At 36.7% G+C, this 24,070-nt stretch overlaps 1 protein-coding gene across 9 annotated transcripts in view; it reads left to right on the forward strand.

The window, feature by feature from the left end:
* Positions 1–24,070, forward strand: part of CHRM3 (cholinergic receptor muscarinic 3) — a 272,134-nt gene that overhangs the window by 110,943 nt on the left and 137,121 nt on the right. For 2 of the 9 annotated variants that reach the window (XM_054063908.1, XM_054063913.1), the window contains exon 3: positions 13,362–13,458. The exons of the other annotated variants lie outside the window; for them this stretch is intronic. The gene's annotated coding sequence lies outside the window, so the exon portion shown is untranslated. The remainder of the gene's footprint in view (positions 1–13,361; positions 13,459–24,070) is intronic. 9 annotated transcript variants of the gene reach the window in all.

Raw genomic sequence — 24,070 nt, forward strand, 5'->3', positions numbered from 1 at the left:
GATAAAATTCCCCTACCTCACTCATTAGACTTGAGGTGACTATTGTGGTTATGCAAGAACAGAATAAACGGTAAAGGCAGAAGAAAGAACAGATTGTACTGTTAGATTGCACCATTATTTATGCCAGGGCAAAGGACACCCAGAGGATTGCTTTCCAGAACAACTGCTCTTATCTAGACATTTTACAGTGCTTTTGAAGTTGTGCTTGGTGCTTATAGTGTCTGTTGTCGCTGAGACTTGGGCTGTCAGCAGCCCACAGGACCAGCTGTAACACAATGTTTTCTCATTTGGAGAAATGTTATTCTGCACTGCAGAGGGGTTACATATGTTTCCCTTGCATTCAGTCTGGCTATGAATTCTTGCTTTTGTCATGTACTTTTTGATGTCCTTTTTATAGAAAACTTTTTAGGTGTTTTTTGTCTTTTTTCACACTGAATTAAGGTAGAACTTCTACTTAAAAGAATTGTAAAATAATATTAGATTTTATATTTAGATGTATCTATATATTCACATATTCTATAGCATATATTTAGATATGTAGTAAATAACTAGTAATAGTTGCATGTAGAGTTTACCCTCAAAATGTTCTGTAGCATTACATTAATTAACCAGGGATTGTAAAACTTTAATAGTATCTGCATAATTCTTAAACAAAAACAAACAGAAAAACCCTCCCCATAACATACATATTTATGTACTATAGACTTTATATATTTATATAATTTAACATCTTTATATTTTAAGGATATATTATGTCTATTAGAAGTATCTGTGTATTAGGAGATTATTACAAAGAGAGAGAAAGAACAATTAACAATATGTGTCCTGTTAGTCTGAATCAAGCCTGTTGTATTCCTTTTCAGGTGCTTGCAAAAAAACCCCCCAAAAACGAAGACTAACGTCTCTTCCTTTTTTCATCTTAAGAAGGCTTTTTGACCAATCTCGTTTGCAAATCATTCACACTCAGCTCCTCTCATGTCCTATCTAAGAAAAGGGTATGGAACTAGAACGTTGTTGTATATAGCAATTGGCCATCCTTATATGTAAATACCTCCTATTTATATTAATGGCATATGAAACTAGAAAATGAAACCAGCAAAAAATATGCTCTTGAAATTCAAAGTTTAATTTTTTTCTTCCCTTATTTATGTGCAGTAATTTTATCAGAAAATAATACCTCCTGAAGTCAAGAAATACTAGTAAGCATTTTTTTCTGTATTAATTTTAGTCTCAGTGACAGTCGCTGATCAAAATTATTCTCCGAAATAGTAACTATGTGGAAGAACATGTGAAAGGAGAGAATGGAAAGAAGACGTCTGGTTTCAAAGTTTGCTTCCCCTGCAGACGAGTAAAATGTAGCGGACAGGCTATGAGTTGCAAGACAGCATGCTTTAGATTTTTTGCTCCTGAACCCCTCCTATGCCTGAGACTACTTTAAAATAGTCGGGTCACTTATCCCTAGACTTCCTGGCCTGAAGCAAGGTGCTTACTGCAGTTTTCTCTATCACAGCATTTATATCACTTTAGAGCTCAGCTAAGTTTGTCAAGCTTGTCTGTTCGATTTAAGCAGAAAGCAAGAAGGACAGGAGAGAGGAAGACATGGGAATGAGCATCAAGTCATAGGATCATGGAATGGTTTGATTTGGAAGGGACCTTAAAGATCAATCTGATTCTAACTCTCCTGCCATGGGCGGAGGAATCGCCCACTAGATCAGGCCCCATCCAACCTGGCTTTGAACACTTCCAAGGATGGGGCATCCACAGCTTCCCTGGGCAACCTGTTCCAGTGCCTCACCATCCTCATTGTTAAGAATTTCCTCCTAATGTCTAGTCTAAATCATGTCCTCTCCAATTTGCAGCCATTCTTCCTAGACCTATCACTACATGCCTTTGTAAGAAGTTCCTCCCCAGCTTTCCTGTACACTCCCTTCAGGTACTGGAAGGTCACTATAAGGTCTTCTTGGAGCCTTCTCCAGGCTGAACGAGCCAAACTCTCTCAGCCTGTTCTCATATGGGAGGTGCTCCAGCCCTCCGATCATCTTTGTAGCCCTCCTCTGGACCCATTCAAACAGTTCCATATCCTTCTTATGTTGAGAATTCCAGAACTGGGCACAGTACTCTAGAGGGGTCTCACAAGAGAGGAATAGAGAGACAGAATCCCCTCCCTCAACCTGCTGGCCACGCTTCTTTTGATGCAGCCCAGGATACGGTTGGCCTTCTGGATTGCGAGCGCACATTGCCGGCTCATGTCAAGCTTCTCATCAATCAGCAATGCTGCAGAGCAATAAGAATCTTGGATCTGTCTTTAGCATATTCAGCCTATTTGCTCATATTAAACACGTTTAGCTCTGGCATCCTGACAGGGTACCAGGCTCTTTTTGCAGTTGCTTTTTTTTTTGACTCCAAAGACTGTTTGCTATTGCAGATTTTTCTAGCTGCTGGTTTGATACCTGCTCCTTCAAGAGAAAAATTGAATGTCACTATCCTATCCAGTTGAAGATTAAAAATTAATTTGTAGTTATGAAATGTTCAGTCTATCTTTTTGTTCTGTTTCCCGCTCCAATATTTTAGGCCATCAGTATCCTAACTTGTAATTTCAGTTTGTATGAGACTGTCACCATGAGAGTCACGAAAGGAGCAAAGAATGAAAATCTGCCTAATTCTTAAAATCTGTCATGAATATGGGTCTTTAATAAAACATAGACAAGATATGTGTCAGGTTTTTCTAGGTGCATGACAATTTTTTGTCAAAGAATGCACACCACTAAAAGACACACAGATTCTGTCTCTTTTAGCAGAGTATTTTGTTCATTTTTTCTTCCAGATTTTAGAAAGAAATAATAAATGTGCTGTCCTTCTAAAAAGAAACACTGTTTCAGTTGAGCTGTCTTCGGTTGAAGTCTTTGGTCTTTTCTCATTGTTCCTCCAGCAGCTTTCAGTGAATGACTATGGAAATATACATTATATTCTTACAGTCACATAACAGCAAGGATTTTTATTCTGCAGTTCAGTAGAGTCAAAAACACATATTAAATGTCACACACTCTATTGTAACCATCTAAGTGACTATACATACAGATATGTTGTTTACATTTTCCATAATCCAAGAATAATTGGAGGAGAATGGCTGACAGAAAAAAACTGTGTCCTTTCTGTGGCTATTGGTCTGCTTAGAGTTTTAATTTAGTTGAGTGCACCTTTGGAGTGAATCTCCTGTCCTGCAGTTCTGTTCATGTTGCCATCTTTGTGCATGCAAAATAGATGTGGTGAAACTAAGCTGTAGGTAATATGCGGTTTAGAAGCCAAAATTTGAAGTAAAGAACTTTAGCAGTTCTGTGTATTTCATGTGCTTCAGTTCATCGTAACCTCTTTCTCAAAGTGCTTCAGTTGTGGTTTTGAATCTCTACACTGAGAAATGAAACAGAAAATGCTTGATAGGAGACTGCAGTTCTTGATATCGGCCTAAAGTTAGGCCAAAATCAAATGCAGCATCTTTTCCGTATTGCTATATTGTGATCAGCGTATGAAGTGCAAAGACTGAAAAACAGAACAAAAAAAACCCCAAACCAAACAAACATTAGTATTTATCTAGACTTTTTTAACTTTTCTTTAAAACAAAAAATACTTCACAATATATGTTTTTTCATATGTAGCAGAAAGCAGAATTGGCTCTCCTCTGTCTCCACCTTTTCTAGTCTTCATTGAATGACTTTCAGAGTTGATTTTGTTATAGAAAACAAAAGGGCTCCTATGCATTTTTATTAGTGGATTCATTTCATGTTAATATTAAGAGGGTACTTAATTTGAAAAATATTCTCAATCTAATTTTAAAAACCTGTGTCATTCCCAGTTTGTATTACTGGAACTGTAAAGTAGCCTTGCCTGGAAACAAACAAAAAATTATGAGACACTTTGAAATCTTTTATTCTTTAGTTCTTTAATTCCCTTTAGCCACTGTCTTTGGTTTGAAATTTTGGATTATTCCATCTGAAAACCAATTATGGGAGCAATTGTTTCCAGCCTTTTTGGAAGAGAAATAAAAATTGTAATCAATCTTGAAGTATCTATATATTTGCAGACAACAAACCCTCTTACCTGAGTGTTGATATATGCATGATTAAAGTCTATAAAACCTCTTATTTGGGTTGTGATATAATATATGTAGGATTAGAAATATCTGTTACCGTGCATTGTGGCCTGTTTATCAGCACTTGCTAAGGATGTATTGTTGGAATACAACTCCACGCTGTGCTTATTTTCAGGCTATGGATTTAAAATGCAAGAAGGTAAGTCCTGTGGTGCTTAAATGTATTAAGTGTAAAAGAAGGTTTGACAAGGCAGATGAAATTCAGATAATCGCTTGCTTCTATGATCTAAATTTTACTTTATTTGGAAAAAAATGCTGTGTATTTGGAAAGAAAATTCAGAATACTTAAATGAAAAATAAAAAATATGTAGAAGCTGTGGTGACATTTTAATTTTTTCTCATTTCTGATAAGAAGGATACTGAGTAAGTAGAACAGTGAATAAGGAGTATGAAATGCTTGATTCTTTTTACGTTTCTAAGTTTTGATTGGAATAATGTGTATCTTGCCACTGAGGACTGACTAGAACACGTGTCTGTGTAAGACTGTCTCAAAGGCATCTTATTTGCATTACAGACCAAAGACATTCTCTATCTGGTATTTTTGCAGAATAACTGTAAACAGGGGAAGACAGAATAGTTGTATTTCTGCATATCAGTTCTGACCTTTCTAAAATCTTAAGGCTGCTGAAATTTCACAAAAAGTATATGAACTAATTAGGTGACATTTATATGAACTAAAGGTGACATTTAGATATTTTATGCTGAATGATGATATCAAAGCCCCCTTAACTTCTGTTGAAAACCTGTTAGTATTTTCATTTTTGTCTCTATATCCAGTGCAGGAAGATCTTGGAATAGGTTCCAGTCTGTGTTATGTAGATCTAGATATAGATGATATAGATATACATAGATAGATATAGATATAGATATAGATTAGATATAGATATAGATATAGATATAGATATAGATATAGATATAGATATAGATATAGATATAGATTTAGTGGGCTTCTTCAGGAATTACATTGATCTGACATTAGTCAGAGTGAATTTCAGTCTCAAAAAGAACCCAGATGAGACTCCGAACTCTTCCTTTTGAACTGCTGGGATGATGTAAACTCACTGACTCCCCTGAAGCTGATATAAATTTATATTCTGTCTTTGCCTTCTGAGTGTTTATTTTTTTTAGTATATGAGTATTAATATGTCATATCTAGCTGTTAGGTCTAAGTATACAATATGTATTCTGTGGATTCTTTCATTTTAATTTATTGTAGTCAGCAGTGGGAGTCACAGTGAAGTGTTACTAATGTAAAGAGGTTAAAAAGTAAACTGTAGTGACTCACTAGATGATTAATTTGCCGTGGTATGGCAGCAGCAGTCAAAGTGGAGACTGGTCTGGCATCTCAAGGCTCATCTGCTGATTCTTCTCCAGCCCTCTTTTTAACTCCGTTCAGGGGCTACTGCTGGCTTTGCTAAGAATCAGGCTGACGATGAAACACACGTTAGCTAAGTTTTATTAGAGCGCACTATCTGGCTATTGGTCATAAAACTAAATCAAGTGAAAATGGGAGAAAAGGTGACAGGGCAAATTACACTTAAGTTGTGCCATAAGAGAGAAGTTTGCCTGTCATTTTCAAGCAGATTACTCTGTTTTGGAAAAAAACAGAGTTCCTGTTTTGGAAAATAGAGTTGGTATTAAAGATGACAGGTGGTGACACCTGATTTATACCATAACTTTTGTGATATCTTCACATTCTCAGTGTAGGTTGAAAAGAGATACAAAATATATGGATTCTCTCCTTCAGTTCATCTGAAGTTCAGGAAGCTAGAAAGAGCTGTCATTTCCAAGAAACACTTCTTCATTCCAGAGGTGTGTTGGGAGTATACTGTACATCCTATCAGAGGAGTAATCCCAGATGCTGTTTTCTATGTTTCTCGGGTGTTTTCAAATATAGAATTGACTTTTACAGCTGTCCCCAAAAGTCACAATTCTTCGTATCTTGTCTGTTTTTCCTCTTGCACAACCAACCAGAGGACTCGGGGGATGTAGCAGGACTTGTGACAGCTATGAGGTAATTGATCAGATACCTCCTTTAGGAGTTTGGGGAAGGATGTCAACAGTAAGACAGCCTCAAAGGTGTGGAATGATGCTTTTGAGTCTTATTTGCTCTTGCAGCTTGAGGTATTTTCCCAGCTGTAACAAAATGGAAAATGGATTTTACGGAGTATTTTGGATGGCAATGATTTTTGGATTATTCTCTTTTGCTGAGTTTTTTTCTTTCCTGGATCACCGTTGGGAAATTCTTCACATCTTGGAGTATACTTATCATTAATTTGCACATTGTCAGAGATGTGTAACCTTGCAGTACAATTAGATGTGAAGAAATTCTAGAGCAGGATTAAGAGCTTGAAATATAACCACCACCACAGGGAAAGTCAGAGATAAGTCTGAAGAATAAAGTTAGCAATCCTTTACAGAAATGTCTAAATAATGAGGTGTGTTCAAACTAAGCCTTCAGTTTCTATTAGATATGAGAATTCCATTGTCTGACTGGTTTTAAGGAGTAATGCTCTGTCGCCTCTTGGTTAGGGCTCTCTGTCCCCACATCTTTGTGCCAGCAAACCAGAACTGGAAACTGTTCAGTATGGTTTTGGGTTTCTGTTTTTTTCTGAGGTTGAATTTCTCTCCCATTATGCACACTTTTGGCACAGCCAGCATATAGCCACTCAAGATTGAGAAGAAAAAAAGAAAAAAAAAAAAGGTTTGGCTACTCTCCAATTCTTTATCTAATTGAAATGATATGACACAACTTAAATTTCAGTAACATAGCTACAGTCAAAGATTTTTTGCTAAGCATGCTTGACACACAAGTGTTTAATGGACTAGATTGTACCTTTTTCATTGGAAATGCATGTCTTGCTATAAGAAAAAAACTAAGGGATTTTGCTGAGATGTAGTGATGTGAGTAAATATTGTTTTGTGTTTAATACGTAAGCAGTTCTTGATGTCTATATTGTTTTGCTTTGTTTTGAATCTACATTTAGGTCGTGTAGTCGTTCCAAGGCAGAAGTTGCCACCAACTAAGAATGCCCAAATTTCAATGTAGTTGAAGTGCAAAATAGCTATTAATAATGTATTTTGGATTTGAGGAATTTAGCAGCTAGTAAATTAGCTTGGATCTTTAGCCCCGAAGAAGACAGTAAAGTTGATTGGAGCCGTGTTAGTTTTTCATGTATGCCCCCTTTTTATAAAATGCATTAGAAATAAGAACATATAGTTTTCTCATCATGAAGAAAAAGATTGCTATGATCTGACTTCTTTCTTGCCAGCACATTGTTATAAAGTATACAATTGTGGGAGTTATGTCCATAATAAATATTTCACAGTTTTAGAAAAAAGGGGTTAAGATGATCTTTGAATGCAACAATAATCAGTGAAGCACTATTAATTAGTTTTTTATATATAGAATAAACAATAGTAGAACAAGAGAAACTTCCTGAACTGCTATTTTTCATAACTCTTAGTGGTATTAAAAATATGGATTTAGAATGCATTCTGTTTCTTAGGTAACGTGTGCTATTCTGAAGTTAATACTGCATTATTAAATACTTTTATCGAGTGCAATTTGATAGATTAAAATGACTTAAGCGACTGTGCTGCTTGTGAAAATATTACACAAGCCACATAGTTTATGTTTTTAAAAGCTTAATCTGGAAGCATATATGAGATTTGCTGGAACTCTGAGGGGGTATGCGTAAGTGCTTTCCATCCATAGTTATGGTCAGAAGCACCCAAGAGCCATCTCAGCTCTAAGACCAAGTCTCTGACTTGCTTTGATTTATTCTGGTCGCTGTAACAGCTAGTTTCAAATCCAAAACGTAAAATTTGAAGTAGAAATTCCCAACTACCTGTTAAGGTGAATCTTGGGAGATTTTTTGCTTAGGGGAAAACAAAAAAAAGTATAAAGTACAGTACTACTGCTGTAGTAACTTTGTTGCCATTCATCCTTTTTTAAATGATGAAGCACAGGCAAAGAAAACGGCAAATTTGAGTTGATAGAGATTCGAATGTACTTCTTTCTTTGATTCTTATCATTCCTGTAATATTTTTCTAGTTGCAAGTGATGCATGCAGTCTAATCTCATGAAGATAAAAGCTTTTAACACAGCAATCTATCGTAAGTCTTGGCATGCATGATATGTTCAGGATAATTTTGTTAGATTATTTTCAAACAGAGTATAGATGGGGGTTTTGCTGCCTCTCAGCTGTTGAGCTTACTTGTCATTATCTATGTGAGTGAAACTCAGAGAAAAAACTTCGAAAAATTTTCTCAAAAGGGCTATTTCATTATTTCTTGTGTGTATATGGCATTCAATGTTTGAATCTGGTGTTACAGGTCAAATTTAGTATCCACTCTTAGGTGGTTCAACTGTTCAACCCAAGACAAGAAAAAATAGATTCAGTACTCTTTTGAGGAATATCCTTGATAAATTTTCAGAATTACTGTTCATGATGGTCTACAGATTCTGTCTTTCTAAATTGATATTTAGTGGCCCTATATCGAATGCAGTGCTTCACAGTTTAACTCAAACAAATCTTTTGGCTTGTGACAAAGGCATAAAATCAGCTTGATGTCTTGATTAAAATAAGGAGTTTCTTCCTCCCGCCTTGAAAGGAAAAGTTGATTTACATTACATTCATTTAGAATTCATCATACACAAATTATTTTCCATGCTTCTCATGGAAATTCTACTGGTGAAGCCCGCATAAGATAAGATGCTTATTAATCCCAGTGAAATATATCTATAGTTTATTAACATAGAGATCTCCTCCAACTGATGTTACTTCTAACTCATCCTGGTATTGAAGAGTTTTAATTGGATACTCTGTATTGAATAATGAACAATAATTAGCCAAATGCTAAATAATTCCTAGCCATCTTCTGTGGATATGTTGGTTCTGCAGTGTGAATCTAAGTTACCAACAATAGTTAATGATAGTTAATTAAATTAATACTAAATAGCTTATGAATATTTAATAACTGTACTGAGAGGTAACATTGCTTCTACAATAAACAAGGGATAGATCTTCTGAGTGAACAGGTTCTGCATTGTTTCCTAATTGTGCAGTCTCATTTTCTGCAGAGATAGATGGCGAACTTAAGGAACTCTGAATAATTCATTTTCTCCAGTAACGTCATGTGAAGGCAAGGATGTTCTGTGGTCTCAGCAGTAATGATGACTTCAAAGCAGTATTAATCTTAGGTTTCACAACACAGATATCCAGCTATGCTGAAGCCTGGTATTTTCTGCCTGTCACACATTCCTGTGTTACCGCAAAATGTTTGTGCAGCTATGTGGTGAAACAGATTGGAAAACTGTTTAATCTGTTTTTCTTATGAAAGGTTGAAAAAGGAAGAAAGGAGATTTCTGAGAGATTGTCTAATGTTTTATGTCATAAAGTGTAGTTTGAATCTTTCTCTACCCATCCAAAGGATTGCTTGCTGGTTATAGATTCCACTTGACAAAAGCAAAACAAGTTACAAGATTTAAATCATCATTCAGAATAATTTTGCATTTGGGTTTAGAATAGAGCATGTGAATTAAAAAACTTGTTAAATGCTACAAGTACATTTCTCTGATACAAAGTTGTGACCTTCTCATTGTGAATAAATGGTTGCTGCCATTTAATAGTAAAGCTGCTATTCACCGAAACTGACAGAAATCTGGCTTCAGGCGGGGAAGAGTACCAGCAAAAGTGGAAGTGAATTATATCATTCAAAGGTTTGTAGTGCTTATAAAAATGTGAATACCTTAGCTACCAGCAATTATAACTTTCTTTTATAAAAAATATACAAACAAATATATTATTAAATAGAGATGTTTCTAGCATCTGCATCTCAGGATATAGTTTCATAGTGTTAATAGTCAGTTTGTGCCCTACAGGACCACCCAGAAATACAGGTATAATCTGCAGTGAGAAGACGTGAAACTCTTTTGTTTGTGTTAAAACTTACCATGTGATAGGGACCGTTATTTTTCTACACATGACAGTACATCAGAAGAATACAGCTGGCACATAGGAATAGAGAGAAGTTCATAGGAGGGAAAGCAGAAGGTTAAACATATTAGCCTAAGACAGTTCTAGTCCAGAAAGCACCCAACAATTTGTGGAGTTGGTTGCTTAGCAAAAGTCAACATCAAACACGATGCTCAGAGAGCTAAGTTAAGTGCTGCATGAAATGTAAAAGGGAAGAATAGTTAATGACTACTGCAGTGGACTAAAGGCTGAGTTCTAAGGCAAGCTGTGTCAGTGCCATGTATTTCTAAGTTTTATTTCAATTATTTGTCATGATCTGGTATAGCTGGCATTTGCCTTTTGGTCCCCAGTTCAAAAAGCAAGTTATTGTTACCTTTTCACTGCAAAGCTGAACTGACATTACTACATTGTGGAAAATGGAGAAACTGTTACTTGTAGCCCTGTTTTCCATTCTGGAGTACTAGAATAAAAGACTAAAAGGTGTTCTCTGGCAGAATCTGTAACAGAGCAGGCATTTCACCTTTGTAAAATCTGTAAAAAGAGAAGATGTGGTTTGCTAACATGCTCCTTGACATGCACAGTCATGTGGATCATTTAATATGAGCCAGTAAGGCACAGGAATGATGGATCTTATTTGCTATGATGTTTGCAATGGATTGAAAAGCTAATGCTAGGACTTAAAAATCAATAATTTTCATCAAAAACAATCATAGCAATACTGCCAATTGATACTACCAAGCAATCAGTACCATCATAGCAATTTTTAGTAGAAATCATCATATCACTAGTATCTTCTGGTGGAGTGCTTTAGTCTGCGTTAAATAAAAAAAAAAATCCTACCAGTCCACTGATATCGGAAGTGGACTTGCTTGTATCAAACCAAAATTTCTGACATGCAGTTCTTATGTGCTTGAAATGTCTTAACTTAATTTGCATTCACTTTGGAATTTCGGACTGCCATGATTTTGGTGTAACTGTCCTCATGGGAGAGATCTACTTGGATCAAGTGTGCTACAAAACAAAATCAGAGGGAAGAAAAAGTGGAGAGTTGCAGAGTGAAAATGTTGGATCTGAAATCGAAACACATTTCTTGGCAAAGCTTTTAATGCTGCAAGCAAACACCTCTAGAATTGGTGTGGGTTTGGAGGGAAGGTGATTTTGTCATCGATTACAATGCATGTAGATGTTACATATGTTTTGTGTTGACTTGTATGAAAATTAGAGGGTTTTTTTCCCCTCCAAAGCATTTTATAATATCCCTCTTGTTCATATATAGCTAATGAACCACTTCACCACTTCAGCTGTCTCTTCAGAAACCTTCTCCATGTACTTATGTTGTTTTATGACTTCTTATCATATGTTGGGGGAGGAGGGGAAAGAAGGAAAAAAGAAAAGACCCAAAACCCAAACTCACAACAATGAGAAACTGCACTCAAAATTCTATTCTTTAGAAGAATATCTGTCATGAAGTAAAGCACTCTGTATTCTAGACTGCCATAATTCTTGAGCCTGGGTAGTAACTCTATTCTTTCATCTTACCTTTAAGAACTAGAGTAAGATTTGATAAATGCGTAGAGGTAGTAATTAAGCTGCCAGGGTTTAACGATCGTCACAGGGATAGTTGGAACAGGGAAGATTCAAAAGAAATTGTCAGCCTTTATAGGAAAATACTTTGTAAATCATCCTGTTTGCTACTTTTAATTAGATTAAGTATATAATCAGCAAACTTCTTCAGATCCAAAACTTGGATTGCTTTCAAGTCACAATTCAAAGGGAAAGTTATCTGATCATTTCAGAGTTAAGTAAAATATTGATGGAGTGTTGGTTCAAGGAGAGTGCATGGGTTATGGACTATCTCTTCCTTTGAGTTCCATGTATGTCTCTGGGAACTTGTAACAAGACAAATTATGTAAGGCAATGTGCGCTCAGGCAGGCCACTTTTTTTCTTTTAACTGCCTGTCTCAGTTTCTCCATTCATCTCTACTAGCTTTTGAGGCAATGATCTTCCAGTGTGGATCTGGTAGAGCTAATACACCACAGATACTGTGTAAGAGTAGCTAGCAGAGGATGCTTCTGCTGTAGTGATGGTCCTAGGATAAATAATGCACTAGGCTTAGCTTCTCTGTGATTACTCTCTCTCATTTTATGATATTCAAGGCAGTTAGAGAGACAAGAGAAGCAGAACACAGCTTGCAAGCACAGTAGTGTTAAGATCCAGTTTTTCACAAATGAGGCTACAGAGCAGTCTTTTATAAATGTTTTTTTGGTTTAATTTATCCAGATTTGAAACTCAAATGTACCGATGGCCACACAGGGTAGGGAATTGTGTGCTCATAACTCTCCAAGATATTTGGTTAGTCTAATCTTTGGGTTTGGTAGTAGATGTTCCTGTTAGGAACATGAATGAATAAGGTTCTTTTATAGTTAATAAATTTAAAGTAATTTTACTCAAACTGCTTATTTTGAATCTATGAACTGTAGAATTCAGTTCCCTAGAAATGCGTACTTCTAAGTAGGTTTCAACAAATCTTATAAAGTATGCAAAAAGAGCTGGAGAGAGTATAGCTTGGGAAGTGTCTTTTAGCTGTATCTATACATTTAGAGATATTAGTTCTGGTAGTTGAACAAAAACTTGTCTTGAATTTTTAAAATAGTTGTTAGTCCATCCATTTCACTATTTGTTTATCAGCTGCTTTAAAACCAGGAAAGAGATCTTGTGAACAGCACAGATATGTATCCCTGGCACAAGTGAAGAAAACAACCAACCGATCAACCAACCTGTAAATTTTGTAAAATAAAACACAACACTAATGCAAAAGAATACTAAATTAATCCCACCACATTTACCATCCCAAATATTCAAAATATCTCTGAAATTAGCTATAGCTATCTTGCTGTAGTAACAAGCAAGTTATGTTTAATGTTTTTGAAAATATATGAGACTCATTGGCAGGATTATATAAATAAATATGTCTGTATTTTCCTTGCTAAAATATGTTTAGGTTTTGTTAGCAAACATACTGTCTATCATTAGTTATCTGTTAATATTCATATCTTACTTCAAAAACTCTTGTAAATTGTTTGATCAGGATACAACTGTTCAAGGGCTGCCCGCTATTCTGTCACATCAGATGGTTCCTCTACATTTTCCTTCTTGGAAGGCAATCATAAGATGCAAATGGAAAATTCTTGTGAGATATTTTCTAACATCTGATTTTTTATGGGTCCCTCAGGCAGCTGGGCTAGATGAGCTGGAAAAACTTCTGAGTTACACTCATAATGAAGTGGCTTCGTGGCCTCTTCAATGCAGTGTGCCCTCCGAGACGTGAGGTAATCTGCATGTAATGTCTTGTCACAAAGTCCAAAGATGTAAATCATTACACTCAGAAAATGCAAATGTGTGGTGTAAATTGAATGTGCTGAATAACCATAAGGCGTGTGGACAACTGAGCAATCTGGATTTCACTGATGTGAAATGCCAAAACACCCAAGCTGTAACACATAATTTGGCAAATTTTTGGAGTAACACAGCTCAAAAGTAGAGGCAAAGGAAAAGAAAGTTTATATACTTCAAATTTAAATTGGAAATGAAAATTTACTTTCTGTGACTTTTGTCCGTACACTAATTTTTCTGGTTCTAGTAGGTATTCTTCCACTGTAGATCTGTATTACAAATAGAGTAACCAGAGTTCTTTATAGCCTAGTGGACTTTCAGGCATCTCGAAGGAGAATGTTTACCCATAAGTACAAATCAACTGCATTTTTTTTTATGATACAGAGTTTCAATCTCTAGTGAATGTTATGCTTAATATTTAAGATTGCAAAACATGTGCTGGACTAGTATGTTTACAGTGGTTACAGGAAACCTAAAAATAGAGAGCATTTCTTTCCATCAGTTAAATTCAGTTGTTGTTATCTAAACACACAATTGAATTTGACAGTTATTTGTAAAATACCTGCTTTCTGGTTTTCGTCATTGATTATTGTCTTAGATGATCAAGATTGTTGTCTTGATAACTACTTGACAGAGGAAAAAACTAAAGAAAAAAGAAAAACAAAAGGCAAAACTCGAGGAATTTTAGATATTGATTTTAAAAATGTTGAAAAAAAATGGAGTTTTCCAAAATGCAAGAGATTGCTGCATAAATCCTGATTGTAACTGAAACTCTGAAACCCAAAATTGATTATTTCAAAACTTATAAGCATATAAAACTGGAATACTTTTGATTTCTGATTGGGCTCTATTTGAAGAAATAACCAGTATTGAATAGACTGCATCTGGCTATATTCTTTCAATTCTTTAGTCAATATAAAGATCTTTAAGTAATCTTCAAAATGTCACTGTTAACGGTATGTAGGTATAAGAATACCTTCTTGTGAAAAGGAACTTGTTTCTTATTGGTGCAAGTGCAAAAGATGAAATCGGAGAAGTTACAAATAGCGTGTTAGTAGGAATTAGACCATTTTCTATTTGTCATTTTACTTTTCCCTACTACAGTGTTAGTATTTGAAGGTAAGCCAACTTAAGGTAGGAAGTCACCATTTTTCTCATTTCTGAACAAGTAAAAGAACTTTTATGTAATAACAAATGAGGTTTTTCATTATTAAAATTCTTACAAGATTTCACGTAGACTTTTCTTTTGTCAGGTGGGAAAAACACTCCTCAGTATCAGTTGAGGTATTATAATGATGTAGATCTTACATTTCTTTCTTTTTTTTTTTTTTTTTTTTTTTTACTTTACTACTACTTGAGGTGTATCTTTATTTTACTCTTGGTGTTTTATATTTGCTAAAAGTTTTTTTGGACCTTTTTATCTTTTGACTTAAAATCTTGCAGATGAAGAATTCCCAAGTAGCTGATCTTCTGATCCCATGGCTGGAGAATAAATGTTAGTAGATACAATTAATCTGGACATAAGAAACTTTAGTGGTTCCCTGGCAGTAGAAAAAAATTAATTTCCTTTTGGTGAATGAGCTGTAGCTTAACATATTTTTCTATTATGACTTGCAGTGCAGTGTTCTGGAATGTGCCACTGCAAAGCATGTAATAATCTTGTAAGAGAATTCAGCAGAACTAGTTTCTTAAACCAAGAATAATAGTCATAGATTCATAGAATTGCTAGATTGGAAAAGACCTTTGAGATAATTGAGTCCAACTGTACCTGCCCACTACTAAACCATATCCCAGAGCACTTCATCTACCTGTCTTTTAAATAGCACCGGGGATGGTGACTCAACCATCTCCCTAGGCAGCCTGTTCCAGTACCTGATAACCCTTTCAGTGAAAAAGTTTTCCCTGATGTTTACTCTGAACCTCTCCTGGCACAACTTGAGGCCATTTCCTCTCATCCTATCACCTGTCACCTAGGAGAAGAGACCAAATACTCACCTCACTACAATCCTCTTTCAGGTAGTTGTAGACAGTGATAAGGTCTCCCCTCAGCAGTGTCATTTCAGCAAGCCTCCAAATTCCTTCCATCAGTGCAACACAAATTCAGGAATGATCTAAACTCTCCACTCCTGGCAATATTTAGTTGGGGTTTTTTAATTCCTTTAAAAGCTTTAGTGTCCAAGAGTATAAATGCTATGCATAGGTTCTATTGCAAAATTGTATCAACATCATCTTTCAAGAAACAATGATCTTGAGTCTTCGTCTTGAGTGAGGGGGCATTCAAAAGTGGAGAAGAGTGACCTATATCCTCGTACCTCTTCCTTCCTGAGTTGAGCTTTGGTTTGAATAGACTGGCTGGATTTAAGAAGGTTCAGTTAATAATTGAGATTACTGTCAGGCAAGGATAGGCTGCCCAGGGAGGTGGTTGAGTCACCATCCCTGGAGATGTTTAAAAGACAAGTAGATGTCATAGCTGGGGACAAGTTGTATTGAAGGACTTAGCAGGGCTGGATTGCTGGTTAGACTTGATAATCTTAAAGGTCTTTTCTAACCAAAACCATTCTGTGGTTCTGTCATATGGGCAATAACCTCTCACTCCAGAGCAACAGGGTATGTTGATGGTGAGCTGTTTTCCTAGTAACCTTATGTGAATTTAAGGTTTTTTTAGTAATCTCAGACCTGTGAAAATAAACTAGGGTAAAACCTAGCAAATCAGCACTATTGTTTATTATAGTAAGTAAATACTGTTGCACTGTTAGAAGGACCAGAAACAAACTATGAAAGGTGCTTGTTCAGAGTGGAGTTTCCCCCAAACAAGATACACGCTTCCTCATCAAAATATAAAATTTTAGAGAAAAAGCCATGTCTAAAGTAAACAGCCATGGGTTGGTTGCACATTGATTTACTGGAGAGAGTATCAAAATTTTACCAAGTCATTTGAATGCTAGGCAGTTGTGAAAAAATAGGCTTCTTTTAAGTAAAAGTAATTGTCAAAGTCACGTCTGTTATAAAATTCTGTTCTCTGCACCAGAGCATATCTCTGTCTTAGCTAACATTGCTTTGAAATGCATCTCATTTAAATTTGCAAGTAAACAACTGGCCGGCACTCTCTGTGCCTGAAATAAGATGATGATTCCATCTGGCTGAAGGCTTACCGACCTGGGCATTATCATTGCAACACCATTACTCTTACCCGTTATGTGTCCTCTTACTCTGCTTTCTTCTCTTTCAGATCGCAAACCGGTATGCTTTTAAATAGGTGACATTTTTGCATCTAATGCATATATAATAGTGTTTGAGGCATCAACACGCTTTTCATGATTTCACACTGCTTTTTGAATTTACAGGCTTATTAAAATATTCCCAGTTATTCCTTTTGTTTGCTGGGAGAGAAAGGGCTACAAATAGCAGGGACTTCAGAAGTTCACTTGTTTGAAGTTACATGGTAAGGAAAAAAAGTTTTGCAGATGGAATTTATCTGCTGCCAGGTAGAAAGACTGTCCTTGAAAATAATGAGCTATTAAAATAAAACCACTCTGTTGTTTAAACTGACATTCCCATTAAATTAACTTTCCATAGGATAACTGTACTACTTAAAGGAGCAGATGACATCAGAAGCAGTTTCATCAGTGTTTTGCCAAGCTTTCTTCCTGAGTAGGACTAATATTGAGCAGTTAGGAAGGTTTGCTTTTCTTTTTATCATGCTTTTGCTTCACGGGGATTTTGCTTCACACAGGATTTCTTTAATTGTCGTAATGTACAGTGAGATTATGACCTGATTGCTAAACTGGCAGAAAGCACATACAGGCAATTTATTTTTAAAAGAGATTAATAACTATAGGAAGATGATAACATAAAGACTTGAAGCAGCTCATGTTCCTGTCTGTAAGCAATATATTTACTTGGCTGGCAGCACTGTTTAAAAAAATAGGAGGGCATGAAATACTGCCTTAATGCCTGTTGGAGATGAGCTGTGCTGTACCAAGATGTATAAAGGGGAGGAAGATGTCTACAAGACCACCAAGACCCCCTACACTGAAAGAAAATATCATAAATGGTGCTGAATGGGTGGTATTGTAGCCTTGTACTCTCAGCATAATCTGGACAGTGCAAGGACAGTCTCTTTCCCATGCATAAGGATGTTTAAGGGATCTATTTTCTTTGGAACAAGGAGGGAAATTGGAGCAGATGTGCAGAGTAACACCTTGCTCTCAGCTCTGCTTCAGGACTCAGTTCAACAGCATACTGTGCTTGCTAGAGTTAATGGCAAAACCAAAGTTTAGCTATGAATCATGAAACCAAGTGATTTATCTATTGACATATGTTTACAACGGTTGAGGGTGTTATCATAGAATAGTTAGAGTTGGAAGGGACCTTAAAGATCATCTAGTTCCAGCCCCCCTGCCGTGGGCAGGGACATCCCACTAAATCATAAAGGCTGCCCAAGACCCCATCCAACCTGGGCTTCAACACGTCCAGGGATGGGGCATCCACAACTTCCCTGGGCAACCTGTGCCAGTGCCTCACCACCCTCATTGTGAAGAATTTCCTCCTAATGTCTAGTCTAAATCATGTCCTCTCCAATTTGTAGCCATTCTTCCTAGTCCTATCACTACAAGCCTTTATGAAAAAAACCCTCTCCAGCTTTCTTGTAGGCCCCTTTCAGGTACTGGAAGGCCACTATAAGATCTCCTCTGAGCCTTCTCGTCTCCAGGCTGAACAACCCCAACTCTCTCAGCCTGTCCTTGTGTGGAAGGTGCTTCAGCCCTCCAGTCATCTTTGTAGCCCTCCTCTGGACCCATTCCAACAGCTCCATATCCTTCTTACATTGAGGATTCCAGAACTGGACACAGTATTCCAGATGGAGTCTTACAAGAGAGGAATAGAGGGGCAGAATAACTTCCCTCAACCTGCTGGCCACGCTCCTTTTGATGCAGCCCAGGATACGGTTGGCCTTCTGGGCTGCGAGCGCACATTGCCGGCTCATGTTTGGCTTCTCATCAACCAGCACTCCCAAGTCCTTCTCTGCAGGGCTTCTCTAAGCACGTCATCCCTCATTGTGTACTGAGTACTGGGATTGCCCCGACCCAGGTGCAGGACCTTACACTTGGCCTTGTTGAACCTCATGAGGTTCTCAGAGGCCCACTTCTCCAGCCTGTCCATGTCCCTGTCAATGACATCCCGTCCTTCTGGTGTGGCAACTACACCACTCAGCTTGGTGTCATCTGCAAACTTGTTAAGGGTGCACTCAATCTTGCTATCAATATTATTCATAAAGACATTAAACAGCACCGGTCCCAGTATGGACCCCTGAGGGACACCACTTGTCACGGATCTCCATCTGGACTTTGAGCCATTGACCACTACTCTTTGAATACGACCACCCAACCAGTTTCTTATCCACCAATAAAAAAACATAGAACATTAAGTATTCATGTATGTGACATCAAAGTTGTTTTCTCAGGTGTTCTGGATGCACAGATTTTTGTTCAGAAATGTTGTCAACTGAACAACAGCCAGACAAATCAGGTAGAATTATAGGAATTACTGAGTAAGGTGTGTATCTTTAGCAGACTTGATATAAGCTTTAGAAGTTTAATATAGCAGTCAACAAATTTCAGACCATTTTCAGATGGCTGTGAAGAGGGTGATATTTGCTGGCTTGGAAAATCTCCATATCTTGACTGTATCACTGCTTTATAAGAAGGAAAAGGCCATATTTTTATTTAGACTCTTGACTTAGTTTTGGATTGAATCCAACTTGCCTAAACTTATCTGTTCGATGTTTAATCTAAATTAGCCATTGGATTTCTTACGATGATCATGGAGAGAGGCTGCTGCAAGGAATGATTCACATCAGACTAAAATAAGTTGTTACATTACATGGTATCAACAGTGTTCTTCAGGACGTTTCTTATGTCTCTGGGAAACCGAGCTGAGGGATATTGTCAAAAGAAAAGATGTAGAGATTTTTAGAATTGATGCAGTTATTTTCATAACGCTGGAGTAGTATTTGTCCTCCTGAAGTCAGTTAATTCAAAAGTTACCCATACTATCCCTTTTACTGTGTGTTCAAAATAACCCCCAATATAATAAATTCTGTCGGGTATTTTGCATTGGCATTTCATTTTATTATACTATGCAAGACCTCCCTCTGAGCTCAGCCTGAGGGTTTTTTAACTACAACTTTGACATTATTCCTCTTACTGCATTTAGAAAAATAGCTGAGCTTTGTCTCATTTTCTGTAATGTCAACAAGATACATAATTTCTGTAATTTCATGGTTAGTTTATAATAAATGGGAACCTTCCTTGACTCATGAACCCAATGAAGATGATCACAGAATTTTTGTCTGTAAAGCCTTTATTCAGTAACTCAGTATCTTACCAGAGTGAGGGCCCTTGGTCGGTCTGATTGTATACTGATGTTGTATTGCCTTCCAGAGGCAGCAACTGTCATAAGGCAATGTTGCTAAAGATCTTAATTGTCTTAATACATCTTAGTGTGCTTTAATGCCTCTAAATTAATTATGCAATTTAATACTGTTATTAAGCCTTGAATTGCATTACTTCAGCAGAAACATAAAGCTAATGTGATTGTTTGCCATAGGAATGGAAGCATCTATGTTTTTAAGGATTATCCCTCAACATTGCAATTATTCACTAAATGTCTAGTTCAGAAGGTTCACAAAACAGATTGCTGATGTGCACTGAAGATCTTACATGTCACTTATGACTTAAAATAAAAGGTCAAAATCCACAATTACAAAATGTCTTAGAAAGAAAGTATAAAAAATGAAGCTCATTATGACCAAATGAAGGACAACTGTATAAGTGCCTGCAGAAGCAGAAAACATGTTAAATAAAACCTATTTATAGGGAATACCATATAGCCCATGTTCTAGGGAAAGGCAATAATAAACAAAATCCAAACCAACAATCTCTGCCAATCTGACCTGGGGACATTTCTTCCTACTTTCAAATGTAATTATTGGCTTAAAGAGGTGTCTGAGGTTTGCTGTTTGTTTTGGTGTTTTGGTTTGGGTTTTTGTTTGGTTTTTTTTTGTTGTTTGTTTGGGGTTTTTGTTTTTTTTTTGTTTTGTTTTGTTTTTGGTTTTGTTTGTTTGCTTATTTGTTTGTTTTTAAGGAAACTAGCTACGTACCCGTAATTGCTACAGCAATTTAGCATTGCTGGCAGTATTGGTTCACATCACTGAGATTGCTCTGGTATGGCTAACCTTTCTTTGAAGAGGAAAAAAGGCTTTCAATATATTTTCACCTCTGCCTAAAAAGGGAAAGGGAACAGATATGAATCTTCTCCCCATTTACTGAGGCATGTTATTTTTCTTAAATATTTAAAAATATAAGTTATCTCCACTTATTCCATCTATAAAAAAAATATCCAGTCATTTCTTTGCTTCCCAAAGCATCATTGTAGAAACCGTATATACAGGGGAAAAAATCATTATGCTTTAGGACACATAACTTCTACTGTGAATGTACAGAAACAATACTACCACTTTGATTTAAATGGAAATAGAGAAAGAAATGACTATAGGCAAAAAGTATGTTTATCCCAGCTATAAAATATGACTGGGGTTGCTATCAGTTCTCAAGGTAAATGTGTACTTTTACATTTTGCATAGATGACAGCACTTCCATTATTACAATGACCTGTAAAATCATGGAATAGGAAAGCAACACTGCAATGCAGGAGTAATTATAGTGAATCATGCAAAAGTGCCTGTTCTTATGAAATTGCCCGTGGAAGTCAAAGCCCACATACAGTGCACAGAGCTTCTGGTCCATACCAATTCTTTTTAATGGTAGGGTGTAGATCATTCCATTCCTTTCATAGATAGATCTCCTTAGAATTTAATCTTACGTATCACCAAGTGAATTTATATACTTTCACAGTTACTTACAGTATTTTTCTCATCTTAACTCATCTGAGTAATGTATATCAACAACAAATTTTGATTACTACTGCCTTGTAGCAGTAATCAGTTGCAAGCTTTTTCCAATAGATGGAATTAAATAAATCCTCTGCAAAGCCAACTTTATATTATTTGAGCAGAAGAGTTAAATGGTGATAGGAAAGCCACTGGATATTTCCCCTGGATTGTCTGTCTAGTTTTAGTAAAGTATGGGCACCAGGATGACATAGCATACTTTGTAATTTGGGGAATCTAATTTGTTGATTAAATTGTGAATGTAATGACAAAATGTGGCATGACACAAGGGTTTCATGTTAGAGTTATCTTGCAACATATTCCTTTCTTTTTTGTTCTTCCTTCTCCCCACAAGGTGAAAGCTGTAGAGCTTTTTAATTTATATAAACATTCAAAGAAAATTCAACATAGCGATAGGGAAAGAAATGACTGAGCTGCTTTTTCTGATACTGAGGTTCTATTTACTAATTCAATACAAAATTAATAAAAGATCTTTAACTTAGCTACACAGGAAGCCACACTGCAAGTGATCTACAAAGCTTAACAGATTTTTGGACGTGAGTGAAGGCATGTTAGAGTCACAAAGTTTACTTATGCTGTTCCCCCAAAGAGGAGCAGGAGTATGTTTTTGATCCTCAGACCTCATGCCTTTGTGGTTGATCACAATAACACAGAAAAATAGTGAACAATAATTTGCATTCTTAGCAATGAGAAATTCTAGTTAAAACCTGCTCCAGCCTGGGCTTTCTGTGGGCCACAAGTCCTTCAGGGCGTGTCTCCCTGCTCCTGTGTGGACTGCCAGGCAGTGTTTTGCTCTTTTTTAAATATCTTTTCCCTGAGGTGCTACCAGTAGGGCTGTGGGGCTGTGCTGTGATGTGCAGTAGAGCCATTGGAGCCAGCAGTGCCCAACATGGAGCAGCCCTGGCTTCTTCTCACAGAGGTCACCTTGCAGCCCCCCCTGCCAGCATCTGGGCACAGATACCCAAATCAGAGGTAAATCCAAGGCCTGTTAGGTGATTTTATTTAATCTCTTAAAGTGACGTTTGCACTGGAGGTTGTGTTAGTGCTGCCATGCATGTTTCATAGAATTGTTTTGGTTGGAAAAGACCTTTAAGATCATAGAATCCAACCATTAACCTAATACTGCCAAGCCCACCACTAAACCATGTCCCTAAGCACCACATCTACACGTCTTGGCATGTTGATTCAACCACTTCCCTGGGCAGCCTGTTCCAATTCTTCACAACACTTTTAGTAAATAAGATTTTCCTACTATCCAATCTATATATAATATAACTGCACCCGTGGGAAATGGCACAGATGCATCCATATGAGTGTCTCGGGGTCCTGCCCCTGGCCTAGGAAGCTCAACAAGTAGCTGAAATTCATGTTGAATCCAGACTGGCGCCCACTGGCCAGGCGATCAGCCCAGCAGGGCCACTGGCATATTTAGTGCTGGTGGGTTTATGGGCGGAGTGGCCCTGGCCTCAGGTCATTCTTTCACCTCGTGCTGGTTTTACAACAGTGAATTCTCTACTGAGCTGTAAGGATTTAAAATTACTCTTTAGTTTAAAAGAAGAGGAAAAAATCATCACTGCAACTAGATTTGGTAAAACTTCTTAGTTAAAGAGATATAATTCCAGTAGGTCCAATTACAGCTATTGTAATGTCTGTAACTCTTGGGTGTGGAGGGAGTTGAACATTTAATATTTCAACATCTTTTTTTCTTTGCCTAGAGACACCTTTTATATGTTTGAATATGCCTTTTATATGTTTGAATATAAAAGCTGCATTGCAGCTACTGTCTGTGTTCATTTTGGGGGTTGTTTAAGGTTTGCATATGCATACTGTTAACTTTCTTTTGATGTAAAAGAGTGGATTTTAGTAGGTGAGTATTGCACCTCTCACCAACAGTTTATCTCTTCCCTGTGCTTATAAACATCTTCGTTAACCCCAAAATTTTTCATCCAAAGTTTCATTAAGGCAACTGTTGGGTAATTTTCTGTATACTTTATACAGAATGGAGTTTAGAAAGAAATTAACGATTACTGAGATTTTCCTCTACTGCCTAGCAGGCATACTTAGGAAAGACCAAATTACAGGACATTTCCTGAGCACCCCAGTGAACAGGCAGCACATTTCCATTAACAGACTTACCATTCCTTTTCAGGAAAGTCCATCTGCTTCCAACTGATAAAGTATCATATTACTCACAGTACATTCAACTGCCTTATGATAATTCAAAACCGATGCCTTCCCACCATCTCAGATTTAACACACCAGACACGTATCTTGTGTGCATAAGTCTTACCCAAATATTTCCTGAAATACGAAATTTCTAATGTTTTGTGATATTTTTTAATGTCTTTCTTTTCCCGTAATCAGTGACAATGAAAACCACTGGAGGGGGGGGAAACTTTCTTTCTCAATTACCATGATAGGTGGAAAAATGTCAGTCAGTAAGAGGATCATAGATGTCTTAAAACTTTTGAGTAGTTGTTAATAGTGAAATTCTGTATGGAAGAAATGGAGCCATGTATTTGCTCAGGACATCTTTTTCAGATAAGGTTGTCTTCCATGAAAAGAGTTATTTTTTTTTT

This window comes from Cuculus canorus, chromosome 3 (genome assembly GCF_017976375.1).
Source record: "Cuculus canorus isolate bCucCan1 chromosome 3, bCucCan1.pri, whole genome shotgun sequence".
Classification (NCBI taxonomy): Eukaryota; Metazoa; Chordata; class Aves; order Cuculiformes; family Cuculidae; genus Cuculus; species Cuculus canorus.